This window comes from Colossoma macropomum, unplaced genomic scaffold (assembly GCF_904425465.1).
Source record: "Colossoma macropomum unplaced genomic scaffold, Colossoma_macropomum, whole genome shotgun sequence".
NCBI lineage: Eukaryota > Metazoa > Chordata > Actinopteri > Characiformes > Serrasalmidae > Colossoma > Colossoma macropomum.
Window position 1 is genome coordinate 4,766,537 of NW_023494790.1, and position 12,923 is coordinate 4,779,459.

The 12,923-nt window shown below is 42.7% G+C and overlaps 1 pseudogene; it reads right to left on the minus strand.

Moving 5' to 3' along the window:
• Window positions 1-924: 924 nt before the first annotated feature.
• On the minus strand, window positions 925-12,509 carry LOC118809034 (annotated as a pseudogene).
• Window positions 12,510-12,923: the final 414 nt, after the last annotated feature.

Sequence of the window (12,923 nt, forward strand, 5' to 3'; positions counted from 1 at the left end):
TCATTTGGGTTTGGGTTTGATCCTTTTCTCTCCAAAAGACAGTGTGCAAAACGTTTGTCTTGTATCTTTATTAGTTTTATACAAAAAAAAAGTCTGAATCATGATGTCAGTCCAGTTTAACTGCTGAGCGCAGAAGCACAAAAATCATTAGTTTATTCTATGATTTAAGGCGTATTTAACTGCCAGCAGTTTGTATCATGGAAAAGAGCACATCTCAGTGAACAGATCCACCGAGGATGAAGTTGTAGTTTTTAAGGTATTCAGTACACAGTGTTTATCCAGTGTGTACCCATATTCAAGCCCAATGATAGTCAGCAAGGTGTCAGGTGCTCCTCTTGGTGATGCAACATCCTCTCATGGCTTCTTCTGCCAATGCTCTGCTGATGATTCTCAGGATTTCAGTCACCTTTCAGCATTTGGCTGAAATTTCATCATGGAGGAGAGCCCACCACCTGAGGGTGAATCCCACCTACACTGAGCTGCTCTTTACTCTGGATCTATAGGTCTGATCCTGCCGTCTCCTTTGGGAATTCCCCGGTCAAACCCGGAATGCAGTTTTCTCCTCTACAACATCAGGAGGATTCGACCCTTTCTCTCCACTCTCAACGCTTGAATACACGCTAAAAGATGGTTCTTCAAGGGTTCTTTACTAAAGACAGCAGTTCTATATAGAACCATGAACGCTCAAAGAACCATTTGCATGCTTAAATGGTTCTCTGCATGGTGAAACAGTTCTTCAGAATGATGGAGAATGTGCTGTATATGGTTCTATACAGCACTAAAAAAAAAGGGTTCTGTTGTTGTTATGATGTCAAGTTTGTAACAATAGTAAAACCTTTTTGGTGCTGTATAGAACCTTATACAACACATTCTACATCATTCTGAAGAACCATTTCACCATGCAGAGAACCATTTAATCAGGCAAAGGGTTCAAGTGTTCATGGTTCTATATAGAGCCACTGTCTTTACTAAAGAACCATGTTTCTTTTAAATCGGTACTGAACTTGCTTGTGGCTGGTAATTAAAATGTTGATGGTGATTTGTTGAGATATTGGCCCTTTTTATCACTTCATGGAAAATGATCAAATTGTAATAAACAGATCTTTAATTTTTTGTGAAAATGTAAAATTTACAAAAATAAGACTAAAAACGTACAACAGGAAAATCATCATCATCATCATCATCTTTAACTGCTTAGTCCAGATAAGGGTCGTGGTAGCAGTTGGGAGAGCAGAGAATCCCAGATGACTCTGTCCCCCTCAACTTCCTCCAGCTCATTCCGGGGGACCCCAGCCACTCCCAGGCCAACCTCGAGATATATACCCTCCAGTGGGTCCTAGCGGGGTCTCGTCCCAGTAGGCCATGCCTGGTAAACCTCCACCGGGAGGTGTCCGGGGGCATCCTGATCAGAACCACCTCAACTGGCTCCTTTCAATGCGGAGGAGTAGCAGCTCTACTCTGAGCTCCTCCTGGATGACCGAGCTCCTCACCCTGTCAGTAGAGTGTAGCTGCCACCCTGCAGAGAAAGCTAATTTACGCTGCTTGTATTCGTGATCTCATTCCTTTGGTCATTACCCAAAGCTCATGACCACAGGTGAGGGTCCACAGGTGACAGACCGGTAAACAGAGAGCTTTGCCTTATGGCTCAGCTCCCTCTTCACCACTACAGTCCGGTACAGTGACCGCATTACTGCTGCCACCTGTCCCCTCTTCCCGTCACTCGTCAACAAGACCCCGAGATACTTAAACACTGTAGCCAAATTGATCGATTTTGATTTAGTTTTCAGATTTGTAATCAGTGGATCTCTAAGAATTGCTATAGTGAAGGAAATTCCAGTTTGGACACGAACAGGTCGACAAATGCCTTCATGAGAAATTTCCTATAAAATACGTATTACATCCATTATTGTGCGCAAAAATGCACAATCACGTGTCAGGAGTTTTCATCTTCCTTGTGCGACACTTGTGAATCTTTAAAGTATTCAAATGCCTGAAGTTCCTCTCGCACTCCGAGCAGTAATATGGTTTCTCTCCAGTGTGAATGAGTCGGTGCCGCTGCAGGTGACTGTTCAGAGTAAAACTCTGCCCGCAGTCTGAGCATTGATACGGTTTCTCTCCGGTGTGAACGCGCCGGTGTGTTTGGAGGTGACTCTTTAGAGTAAAATTTTTCCCGCACTCTGAGCAGCTGTACGGTTTCACTCCAGTGTGAATGAGATGGTGTTTCTTGAGGGTGCCGTAGTCTCTAAAGCTCTTCCAGCACTCGGAGCAGTGATACGGTTTCTCTCCGGTGTGAATGCGCTGGTGTTGCTGGAGATGAGAGTGTACGGTAAATCTCTTGCCGCACTCCGAGCACTCGTACGGTTTCTCTCCGGTGTGAATGCGCTGGTGTCGTTGGAGAGAACTCTGCAGAGAGAAGCTCTTCCCACAATCGGAGCAGCGATGCGATTTCACTCCAGTGTGAACGAGCTGGTGTTTTCTGAGAGTACTGCTGGCTCCAAATCTCTGTCCACACTCTGAGCACTGAAACGGTTTCTCTCCAGTGTGAATACGCTGGTGTTTTTTGAGCGAACCACGGTCTCCAAATCTCTTCCCGCACTCCGAGCAGGGATACGGTTTCTCTCCGGTGTGAATGCGCTGGTGTAGTTGGAGACTATTCAACTGGTTAAAACTCTTTCCACACTCTGTGCACTGATACGGTTTCTCTCCAGTGTGAACGCGCTGGTGTGTTCTCAGATGACTCGGATAGTGAAAACTCTTCCCGCACTCTGAGCAGTCGTGAGGTCTCTTCGCTTCTGTGTTGTTCTGTGTTTGACTATGAGACGTGTTAGCGTGGAGAGAACTGGAGGACACTGGCTGAGTGCTGGAGCTTCCTCTGGACTCCATATTCACACACTTAATCGCTCCACTGTGACGTGGTGAGAGAATAAGTAGTGAGATGGACACTAGGAGCAGGAGAGGACTTGCAAGAGTACTTCATCCATTTCTGGAGGGAACAAAGAAGAAAAATATTCAAAATTCAGTGTGAACTGCAACCAAAATATGACATAAAACTGCTGAAACAATGGGGCTCATTCACCAACCATTCTTAAGAAGAAATTTCTTCTTAAACCCACTTAAACCCACACTCAAGAGCACAAAGGTGAGAACAGTTCATGAATCTGACGTAGGCTTTTTCTTAGGACCTTTCTCAAAAACACACTTAAGAACAAACTGAGAAAGATTTTGGAGAACGAGACCCATAAAGATCATTTTAATAAAACTAGACATTGCATGATACCATTTTTCTTTTCTGATATCAGGTAGGGGGCAGTAACTTGGCAAATATAGTTTTTTTTTCATGATACAAGCTCTCATGATATTTACTGTTTCTGATATCTGATACGTTGAAGCAGACAAAAAATGGCCAGTGGGGCCAACATAGTTTAAAAAACTGAATACAAATGTTTTTATTCAACATTTCATACACTGCACTAAATCCAGTTAAACAAGGCTGATTATGACCTGAGTGAGATTAAACGGTTCTCTGAATGGTGAAATGGTTCTTCAGACTGATGGAGAAATGTGCTGAAGAAGGTTTTATATGGAAGGTTTTAGAAGGTTTGTCACATTAGAAGAACCTATTTTGGTGTTATATAGAACCATACACCGATCAAGCATAACATTATGACCACCTTCTTGTTTCTACGCTCATTGTCTATTTTATCAGCTCCACTTACTATATAGGTACACTTTGTAGTTCTACAGTTACAGACTGTAGTCCATCTGTTTCTCTGCATACTTTGTTAGCCCCCTTTTACCCTGTTCTTCTGTGGTCAGGACCCCCATGGACCCTCACAGAGCAGGTACTATTTGGGTGGTGGATCATTCTCAGCACTGCAGTAACACTGATGTGGTGGTGGTGTGTTAGTGTGTGTTGTGCTGGTCTGAGTGGGGGTCCTGACCACTGGGAGGGAAAAAGAGAGGGAAATAGAGGAGAAGAGAAGAGAAGAGAGGGAGATTGAGGAGAAGAGAGGGATATAGATGAGAAGAGAAGAGAGGGAGATAGAGGAGAAGAGAAGAGAGGGAGATAGAGGAGAAGAGAAGAGAGGGAAAGAGAAGAGAAGAGAGGAGAAGAGAAGAGAAAAGAGGGAGATATAAGAGAAGAGAGGGATATAGAAGAGAAGAGAAGAAGAGACGGCTTGTTGCAGCTCAACATGACCAAAACACTTGGTTCTTCCTTTGTTACCCATCTGTACATCACCAACACTGCAAATACACTAAATACTCATACGATAACCAGAACACTGTGAGCTCTGCTGTACAATCTGTACTGCAAACAAAGCTCTCGAATGACTTTCACAGGTTTGTAGCCACTGTGTTACTGTATGTTAACCACTGCAGTGATGAACCATGCAGTCATACACCTGCTAGAAAACCAGCAGGCTGGTTCCCAGTAGGAATTAGATCCCATTAGGACACCATCAAATGCATCTGGAATCAGAACACCCGTTAAAACCATTAGAGTCTGTGATATCAAGCCATCAGGAAAACACAGAACACCATTAAAGACTACTGGACCAGTAGGAACCAGCAGAACCTTTTAATGTGTTCTCCTAGTTTTTTTTTTTTCAGCTGGGTTTTACCCTTTATCTGTTTTTATATATAATTTTCATGCTGGTTTGTGAGATCAGTTCATGTGTGGACAAACTGGTCACTGAGCAGAGACTGAGGATCTCACTACAACAGAAGAACCAACTAGATACAACTGGAGCATTAATGAGCGCAGAGAATACACATCTGTCCACTACAGTCCGAGTACAGACACTGTAAATACTAAACAAATATTAGCAAAACAAACCAAATAAGAAAAATACCTTCAACCAAAAACCCGTATTTTCCACCCTACATTTCAGACTGTGATCTCTCCAATTAGGCCTCTAAGGATCGACTGAAACACACTGTAGAGCTCTTTACCTTCAGCTGATCCACTCCAGCCTCTTTGATCTTCTTCTCGTCTTTACTGGGCAAAAAATACAGTAACGGAAACAGCGCCTCCGTCTGGACTGCTGGGCCTGGACACACTGGAACCGCCTTATTTTTAATCCCACCCGTTTTCCGGCAGTCAGGTAGAGCTTCCCCAGTCAGCGAGCACTGAATCAGAGTTAAATCAGAGTTAAAGCGCCAAACTAACTTTCACTTTCTACCTTACTAAATCCTATTGATGCAGTAAAACACCGCCACAGCCATCCTGCAAGGACCATTCCTTAAAAAACCAACTCTCCTAAAACAGCTAAACTTTCATGGTCATGATGGTTGACCAGCATCCAAAACACAACACCTGCTTAAGTTCCTATTCCACTAAAACTGTTAGTAACTTAGAAACACCAGAGACCGGTTTACTTCCCGAGACCTTCTTTCTCCTGTGGCTGCTCTGGAAACGAGCTGTGATTTTAACCAGTTTAGGTGCACTTTGTAGTTCTACAGTTACAGACTGTAGTCCATCTGTTTCTCTGATACTTTGTTAGCCCCCTTTTACCCTGTTCTTCAGTGGTCAGGACCCCCATGGACCCTCACAGAGCAGGTACTATTTGGGTGGTGGATCATTCTCAGCACTGCAGTAACACTGACGTAGTGGTGGTGGTGGTGGTAGTGTGTGTTGCCCTAGCAACCACCTGGCAACACCCTAGCAACCACTTAGAATACCATAGCAACCACCTAGCAACAAGTTGACCAAAACTAATTCTGGAAAAAAAAAGTGTGTCCACTCACTGTCCACTCTATTAGACACTCCTACCTTGTCAGTCCACCTTGTAGATGTAAAGTCAGAGACGATAGCTCATCTGCTGCTGCACAGTTTGTGTTGGTCATCCTCTAGTCCTTCATCAGTGGTCACAGGACGCTGCTGGCTGGATATTTTTGGTTGGTGGACTATTCTCAGACCAGCAGTGACACTGAGGTGTTTAAAAACTCCAGCAGCTCTGATCCACTCAGACCAGCGCAACACACACTAACACACCACCACCACGTCAGTGTTACTGCAGTGCTGAGAATGATCCACCACCCAAATAGTACCTGCTCTGTGCGGGTCCATGGGGGTCCTGACCACTGAAGAACAGGGTAAAACGGGGGCTAACAAAGTATGCAGAGAAACAGATGGACTACAGTCTGTAACTGTAGAACTACAAAGTGCACCTATATAGTAAGTGGAGCTGATAAAATGGACAATGAGTGTAGAAACAAGGAGGTGATCATAATGTTATGCCTGATCAGTGTAGCTCATAATCCTCAACATGTCTGTTTATGAAGAATATCCCACGATTCAAGAAAACCAGCTGCCAGTTACACTGTTCTGCACAAAGGTGAGAACAGTTCTGCGCTTTAAGAACATGTAATGAATCTGACAGACTTTTTCTTAGGATCTTTCTTAAGAACACATTTAAGAACAAACTTAGGAAGATACTGGAGAATGAGCCCCAGTGTTTGTAGGATCAGGGCAGGGCTTGTTGAGTTGCAGCATCACTATAGGAGGTTTGAAAGTGACTCCTAGGAACTAACAAAGCTTTTAAACAAACAGGAGAGATGAAGGAAGAAGCTACACCAGCAATTTCTTTCATCTCGGCTGTGATGATGCAGTTGATTAGGTGGCTCATTACTGATGCACCACTTATTCTCCCAGTTCACACCTGACGTTACCATACGTGTTGGGTGATCTGATCATAACTGGACAGTGCCAAGTTCAAATGTTAAGTGGTCATATGCGTCTGTGTTAGGAACTGTCCTCCTGTCCTTTTCTGATCCCACCGTCACCTCACTGAACCAGTTTGTTCTCCCTTGGAGCTCCGGGGAGTGTATTAGAACAAACAACACAGAGGCATCGATGTTCAGAGACACAAGTCAGAACAGTCTTTTTATTCGTGGATGAGCACAGAAGGCACACATGACTGACAGCAAAAGATGCAAAGATAAGTCACAGAAATTGTGCAGTTTGAGTTAGACACTTACAGATTACAGGAAGTTGCAGCTGAGTAGTTCAGAGCTGCCAGGAGGGGGCAGATATTTTCTCCCTTAGTTAAATAGTCAGAGGTGAGAACATGTACTGAAAGATACAGGATATTTCACACTATATTTACGCTGCTTAACATTAATGTGCTCATAGTACGGCTTATTTTACAGAACCATATTCTCCTGTTAAGGAAACTCCTTTCACTGCCCATCTCCAGAAGTGCCTCTGTCTCTGTCTTTGTGTAGCACTGATGAAAGTCTGTTGACTGAAACGTTTGCTTGCGCTCAAATGGTTCTCTGCATGGTGAAATGGTTCTTCTGATCGATGGAGAAGGTGTTATATAGAACCATATACAGCACCATAAAGGGTTATTTTATTGTTAGAAGCTTGACTTCATAACAGTAGCAGCTATAAAGAATTATATACAATCAATATGAAGAACCATTTTACCATGCAAAGAACCACTTAAGCAAGCACATGGTTTTAGTGTGTATGTTCTATTAGTGTGTATGGTTCTATCTATATATATATATATATATATATATATATATATATACACACACACACACACACACCCTCCTTTTCTAATCTGTGCTTTTCTTACGACAACAAACATAATTTAATAATACTGTCAATCCACAACAGTACATTATAAAAAATTAAATTACTTTTAAGTTACTACTTATAACATTTATATATGAAGATATTAAGTTACAACTCTTTTTAGATGTAATGGTGCTTCTGTTGAGTGTGACCTTCAGCTATAACCTATAAATGTGTTTGTTAGCCTGTGTAGTTTGTCCCGTGACAAAAGCCCTTGAAAAGTTATGAATTACTGACTTTGTTGATTGTTATTTAAACTCTGCATATGAACCTAAATCTCCAGTCAGGCCACAAACGCTGGTTAATTTGCGTTATTAAACTGTGATAAATACAAGTAGATAAATTACATCATGTTACTAGAGTATCTGCTACGTCAGGCTGCGTTTATTCATTCAATAAAGACTCGTTTATGCATAAGGCAGAGCTGTGTTTGATGGGCTCATGGATCGTGTCCATGATATTAGATTTTTCATTACCGATTTATCACCGACTTATAACGGAACCAAAGAATCTGCCTAGAGTTTGCATCCCTAATGGCCACCATTAATATCTGTTGCTTAGAAACCAGAGACAATGTTTACAAGAAACTATGAGTGCATTGAGGGAGACTGCAGCATCCTCAAAATGATACCGGAATTACATTTTTATGATTCGGACAATAAGGGAAATATAACTGACGTATTCCCTAGAACTGCAAACAGGGATACGTTTTAATTAAAGCTGACAAAATACCTTCATCTTAAGTTGTTAACCTAAAACCTGAGAATGAACACTGCGTTTTTTTATTTGACAATCTTCTCATGAGTTTTCGGTCTTTGTACATTTGTGCGTCTTTAAAGAATACGAATGCCTGTAAGTCCGCTCACACTCCGAGCAGTAATACGGTTTTTCTCCAGTGTGAATGCGCTGGTGTCGTCTGAGATGACCCAGCACAGTAAAAGTCTTCCCACAGTCCGAACAGGAATACGGTCTCTCTCCGGTGTGAACGCGCTGGTGTGCTAGAAGAGGACCTACTTCATTAAACCTCTTCCCACATTCCGCGCACTGATGCGGTTTCTCTCCAGTGTGAATGCGCTGGTGTGTTTGGAGGTGACCCAGCTGATTAAAACTCTTTCCACACTCTGAGCACTGATGGGGTTTCTCTCCAGTGTGAATGCGCTGGTGGGTTTGAAGATGATGGCGTTCCTTAAAACTCTTCCCACACTCCGAACAGCGATGCGGTTTCTCTCCGGTGTGAACATACTGGTGAACTTGAAGATGATGCTTTCGATTAAAACTCTTCCCACATTCTGTGCACTGATGCGGTTTCTCTCCTGTGTGAATGCGACGATGAGTTCGGAGGCTACTCGGCGCAGAAAAACTCTTCCCACATTCCGGGCACTGATACGGTTTCTCTCCTGTGTGATTGCGACAATGTTTTTGGAGATAACTCTGTGCAGAAAAACTCATCCCACATTCTGGGCATTGATACAGTTTCTCTCCTGTGTGAACGCGCTGGTGTAGCTGTAGGGTAGACGGTTTAGGGAAACTCTTCCCGCAGTCTGAGCAGCAATGAGTTCTCTTCATTCCTGAACATTCCTGCAGGTGGCTGTGAGGAGTGTTCATGTGAAGAGGACCGGGCGAGGTGTCCTGAGTGCAGGAGCTTATTATGGATTCCATATTCTCACAGTTCCTCACTGCGATGTGTCCCACTTGATGGCGTTTCCTGTGTTTGTAGAGGTAAATTTAAAGTGCGCAGGTAAATGGACACTATGGGCAGACGATGACTTGGAACAGGACACCATTCTTTTCTGTAGGAGAAAATGAAAAATGCTGTTTGACAGTGTGACAAGATGATTGTATGTATCTAACCAAACGTTTTTTTGCAATAAATATTAACACCTCAAAAAGTTTGTCGATGTAGGCTACAGAAACAGACATAACTGGTAATATCGGGTCTAAACAAAACTACTTTTTCTGGTCAAATTTAGCAAATAAATTTTTAATTGATACATTGTGGAAAAATTGCCAGGAGTAACCAAGATGTTCTTCAACTAGTTTTTTTATTTGGAATTAAAAGTTATATGTGTGGGGGGGGGGAAATGGGACAGTATTCACCTGTATTTTTCAAAAAACTACAGTGCGATGAACTGGAATTAGGAATATTGTGACAGCGCCCTCTGCTGTTTAACTGCTCCCAAGTTACGGTTTGCATTTCCCCCATTTAGCAAAATTTGTCTTCCTATCTTGGGGTTTATCCTGGCCCAGAATACAGCTGCATCCTCAGCCCAGATCTGGCCCAACTACACTGTAGGTCTGCAACATTCATGCCAGAACTGGCCCACATATATAGACACAAGGCAAAACCATACTCAGCTGTACGGTATCTGGCCCGCATGCCTAACATCTGTCCAGTAGTGAACTAACTAGCCCAAAGCTTTAGCCGGTTACACTAATGTTCGACTTTGTCTCTACATTATTCACCACCATCACTGTAATATTTTGTTTCATGAGTTTCCATCAACATTAACACACAAAGGTAATAAGAGGGGACGGTGGAGATCGTGTCTGCAGTGTCTGAGATATAGGAAACACAGAGTTTGTGAAACCAACATTTGCAACATAAATAAATGTAATGTCATTATGGTAGTAGTAAACTATGCTATTCGTTTCATGCTCAAGGTGCAAGTCGCAGTTAAATCCAAGAAAGGGATGTCTTGTAGTGTCTAGGGTTAATGACACAGGGATCGAGAGTTTGATCCCTCCCTCGCCCCTTTATCCTTGAGCCTCTCGTCTCCCTTGTATTCTGAGTTGCTGTTAAAGCCTTTCCCTCCCACTGACTCAAACTGGCATGGGCTACCCCTCTGTGGGAGAACAGTGAGACCACATGTTACTCTGCAGAACAGTTTATGGATGCTATATGCAGAACCTTTAATCATTCAATTTGTGGAGGAGTAACAGGTTCTCGTCTGTTCCGAATAAGGCAGGGTAAACGTTCAGTGAGGGACTATGCCATTGAATGCCACATTCTGGCTATGGAGAATGGTTGGAATGAGGAGGTGTTAGGGGCTTCCTTCCAACATGGTTTCAGCAGTGAGATCAAGATTGAGCTGGCCACCCGCAATGCTCCAGATTCGTTAGAGGACCTCAAATTGGATAAATGACTTAGGGAGCATGGTAGGGAGCGGAAGTCTGTGAGCTTGTGGGCTAGTACACCATCCACGACTTCTCAGTTCTCTGATCCGCTTGAACCTGTTAACCAGCCCAGTCAGTTTGGGCGCACCCACCTTTCTCACCATAAGCGAGAGGGCTCGTATGCATGAAGACAGGTGCCTATACTGTGGGAAGGCCAGTCATTTATGTTCTGGTTGTCCTAAACTGGCAGGAAAAGCCAGGGTCCATTGCATGAACAGAGGCCTGTGATGGACCCTAACCAATCCTCCCAGACACCAGGGCTCTGGCTAACTGGAACCCTCACATGGGGTGATAGTCTCAAGAAGAGATTTCAAGTCTTTGTGGATTTAGGGTCAGCCGGCAAATTCATTGACATTACCCTGGCCAAGAATGTCCATCTGCCCCTAGTTGACCTTGAACCCTTTGTATCCGTCTTGACCATTGACAGTCGTCCCCTTGTTACGGGGACGTTAAACAACAGACCCAGCCCATCACTCTATGGCTGGGTCAGCATGAGCCGACAGTACGTGACTGAAGTGCTCTTGAGCAAGTAACCTAACCCCCGACTGCTCACTGGGCACCGTGGATAGGGCTGCCCACCGCTCCAGGCAAGTGTGCTCACTGCCCCTAGGGTGTGTGTGTTCACTAGTGTGCATGTGGGTGTTTCACTACACGGATGGGTTAAATGTGAAAAGATTTCCCTGTTGAGGGACTAATAAGGGATTCGTAATCTTAAAAAAACTATATATACACATACATATACATACATACTTATACATACACATACATATATACATATATATATATACACACATACATACATACATATTCCTTGTCTCATGTTCTCGCCTCCAAGTATTAAAATATGTATATGTACTCTTTCTGGCAGTTGTCACCTCCTCAGCTGCAACTTCCTGTAGTCTATAAATATCTAACATTGTGCGACTTGTCTTTTCTTCTTTGACTGTCAGTCATTTTTGCTTTTTTTTAACCACTCACGTCTACAAAGGCTCTTCTGACCTACATTAAACTGAGTGTGCCTCTGTGTCTTGTTCTGATACACTGCCCGACCCTTTAAAACCAGTCATTGCTGTGTAACGGCACTGGTTTATGGTTCTCTGTCTGTATCTGACTCTCAGTGTAAACACAATCAGTTTAATGAAATGCCTTTATTAGCTTTATTAGTGTGATTAATCAGTGTAGGTTGTAAATAGGATCACCTGACTGCGTTTCTCTCACACAGGTCCAGCTCAATATTCACTGCTCGACTGTAAACATCAGCACACAAGTCTTCAAAACAATAAAGATCAACGAGGCTGAAGTCAGCTTACTCGCCAGACTCTTGTGGGAATTTTCCCGGTCCACCTTAAATGGTGCAGCAGTTTTTCCAGCACCTCAGATGTTTTAACAGTAGCTGACACACCATTTAAGGTGGAACGGGAAATTAGAACAGGAAGCCGGCGAATAAGAAACTGACATCTTTATTTACTCCCACATTTCTAATATATTAAGATGTTATAAGCATTTAACGTATTGTCTGTTTACACTTCTGTACATAATTCATTCAAAGCACCATGAGGCGCAGGAATAAGGTGGATAAAACACACTGTAAACGGTGTAAAAAGAGTGCAGACTAAACTCAGAGTGTAAAGTGTTAAGAGTGTAAAGTAAACAGTGTAAAGAGTGTAAACAGACTGTATCCTGTGTTTTTACCTTCAGCAGCTCCCGACCCTCCCCTGCAGAAACGTGTGCTGCTGACCTTCTTCTCCCCTTTACTGCGGTTACAGTTGCAGAAATAGCGCCCCCACCCGGACTGCGGGTGCGTCACATCACCCTGTCATTTAATCCTCTGTGAAGCACTTTAAGCTGCATTACATGCATTTTAGACCCTAAACTATTAGGGTATTAGTTTATTGTTAGGAAAATATTAAAGAATAAGAAATGTAAAAAATGCACGTTTTGTTTATTTACTGCTTTGATTTTATGTTTAATAACAATCATAATATAATAATTATTCGTTATTGTTGACAGAATCACATCAATTAATTAATATTTTAATTTTGATTATTATTAATTATAATCAGTAATTGGCAATGGCATAACAGAAAATATCAAACCTGCACTGATTACCAGTTAAATTTCGCATTGATTACAAAATTCTTTTACTGGCATATTAAGCTCTAAA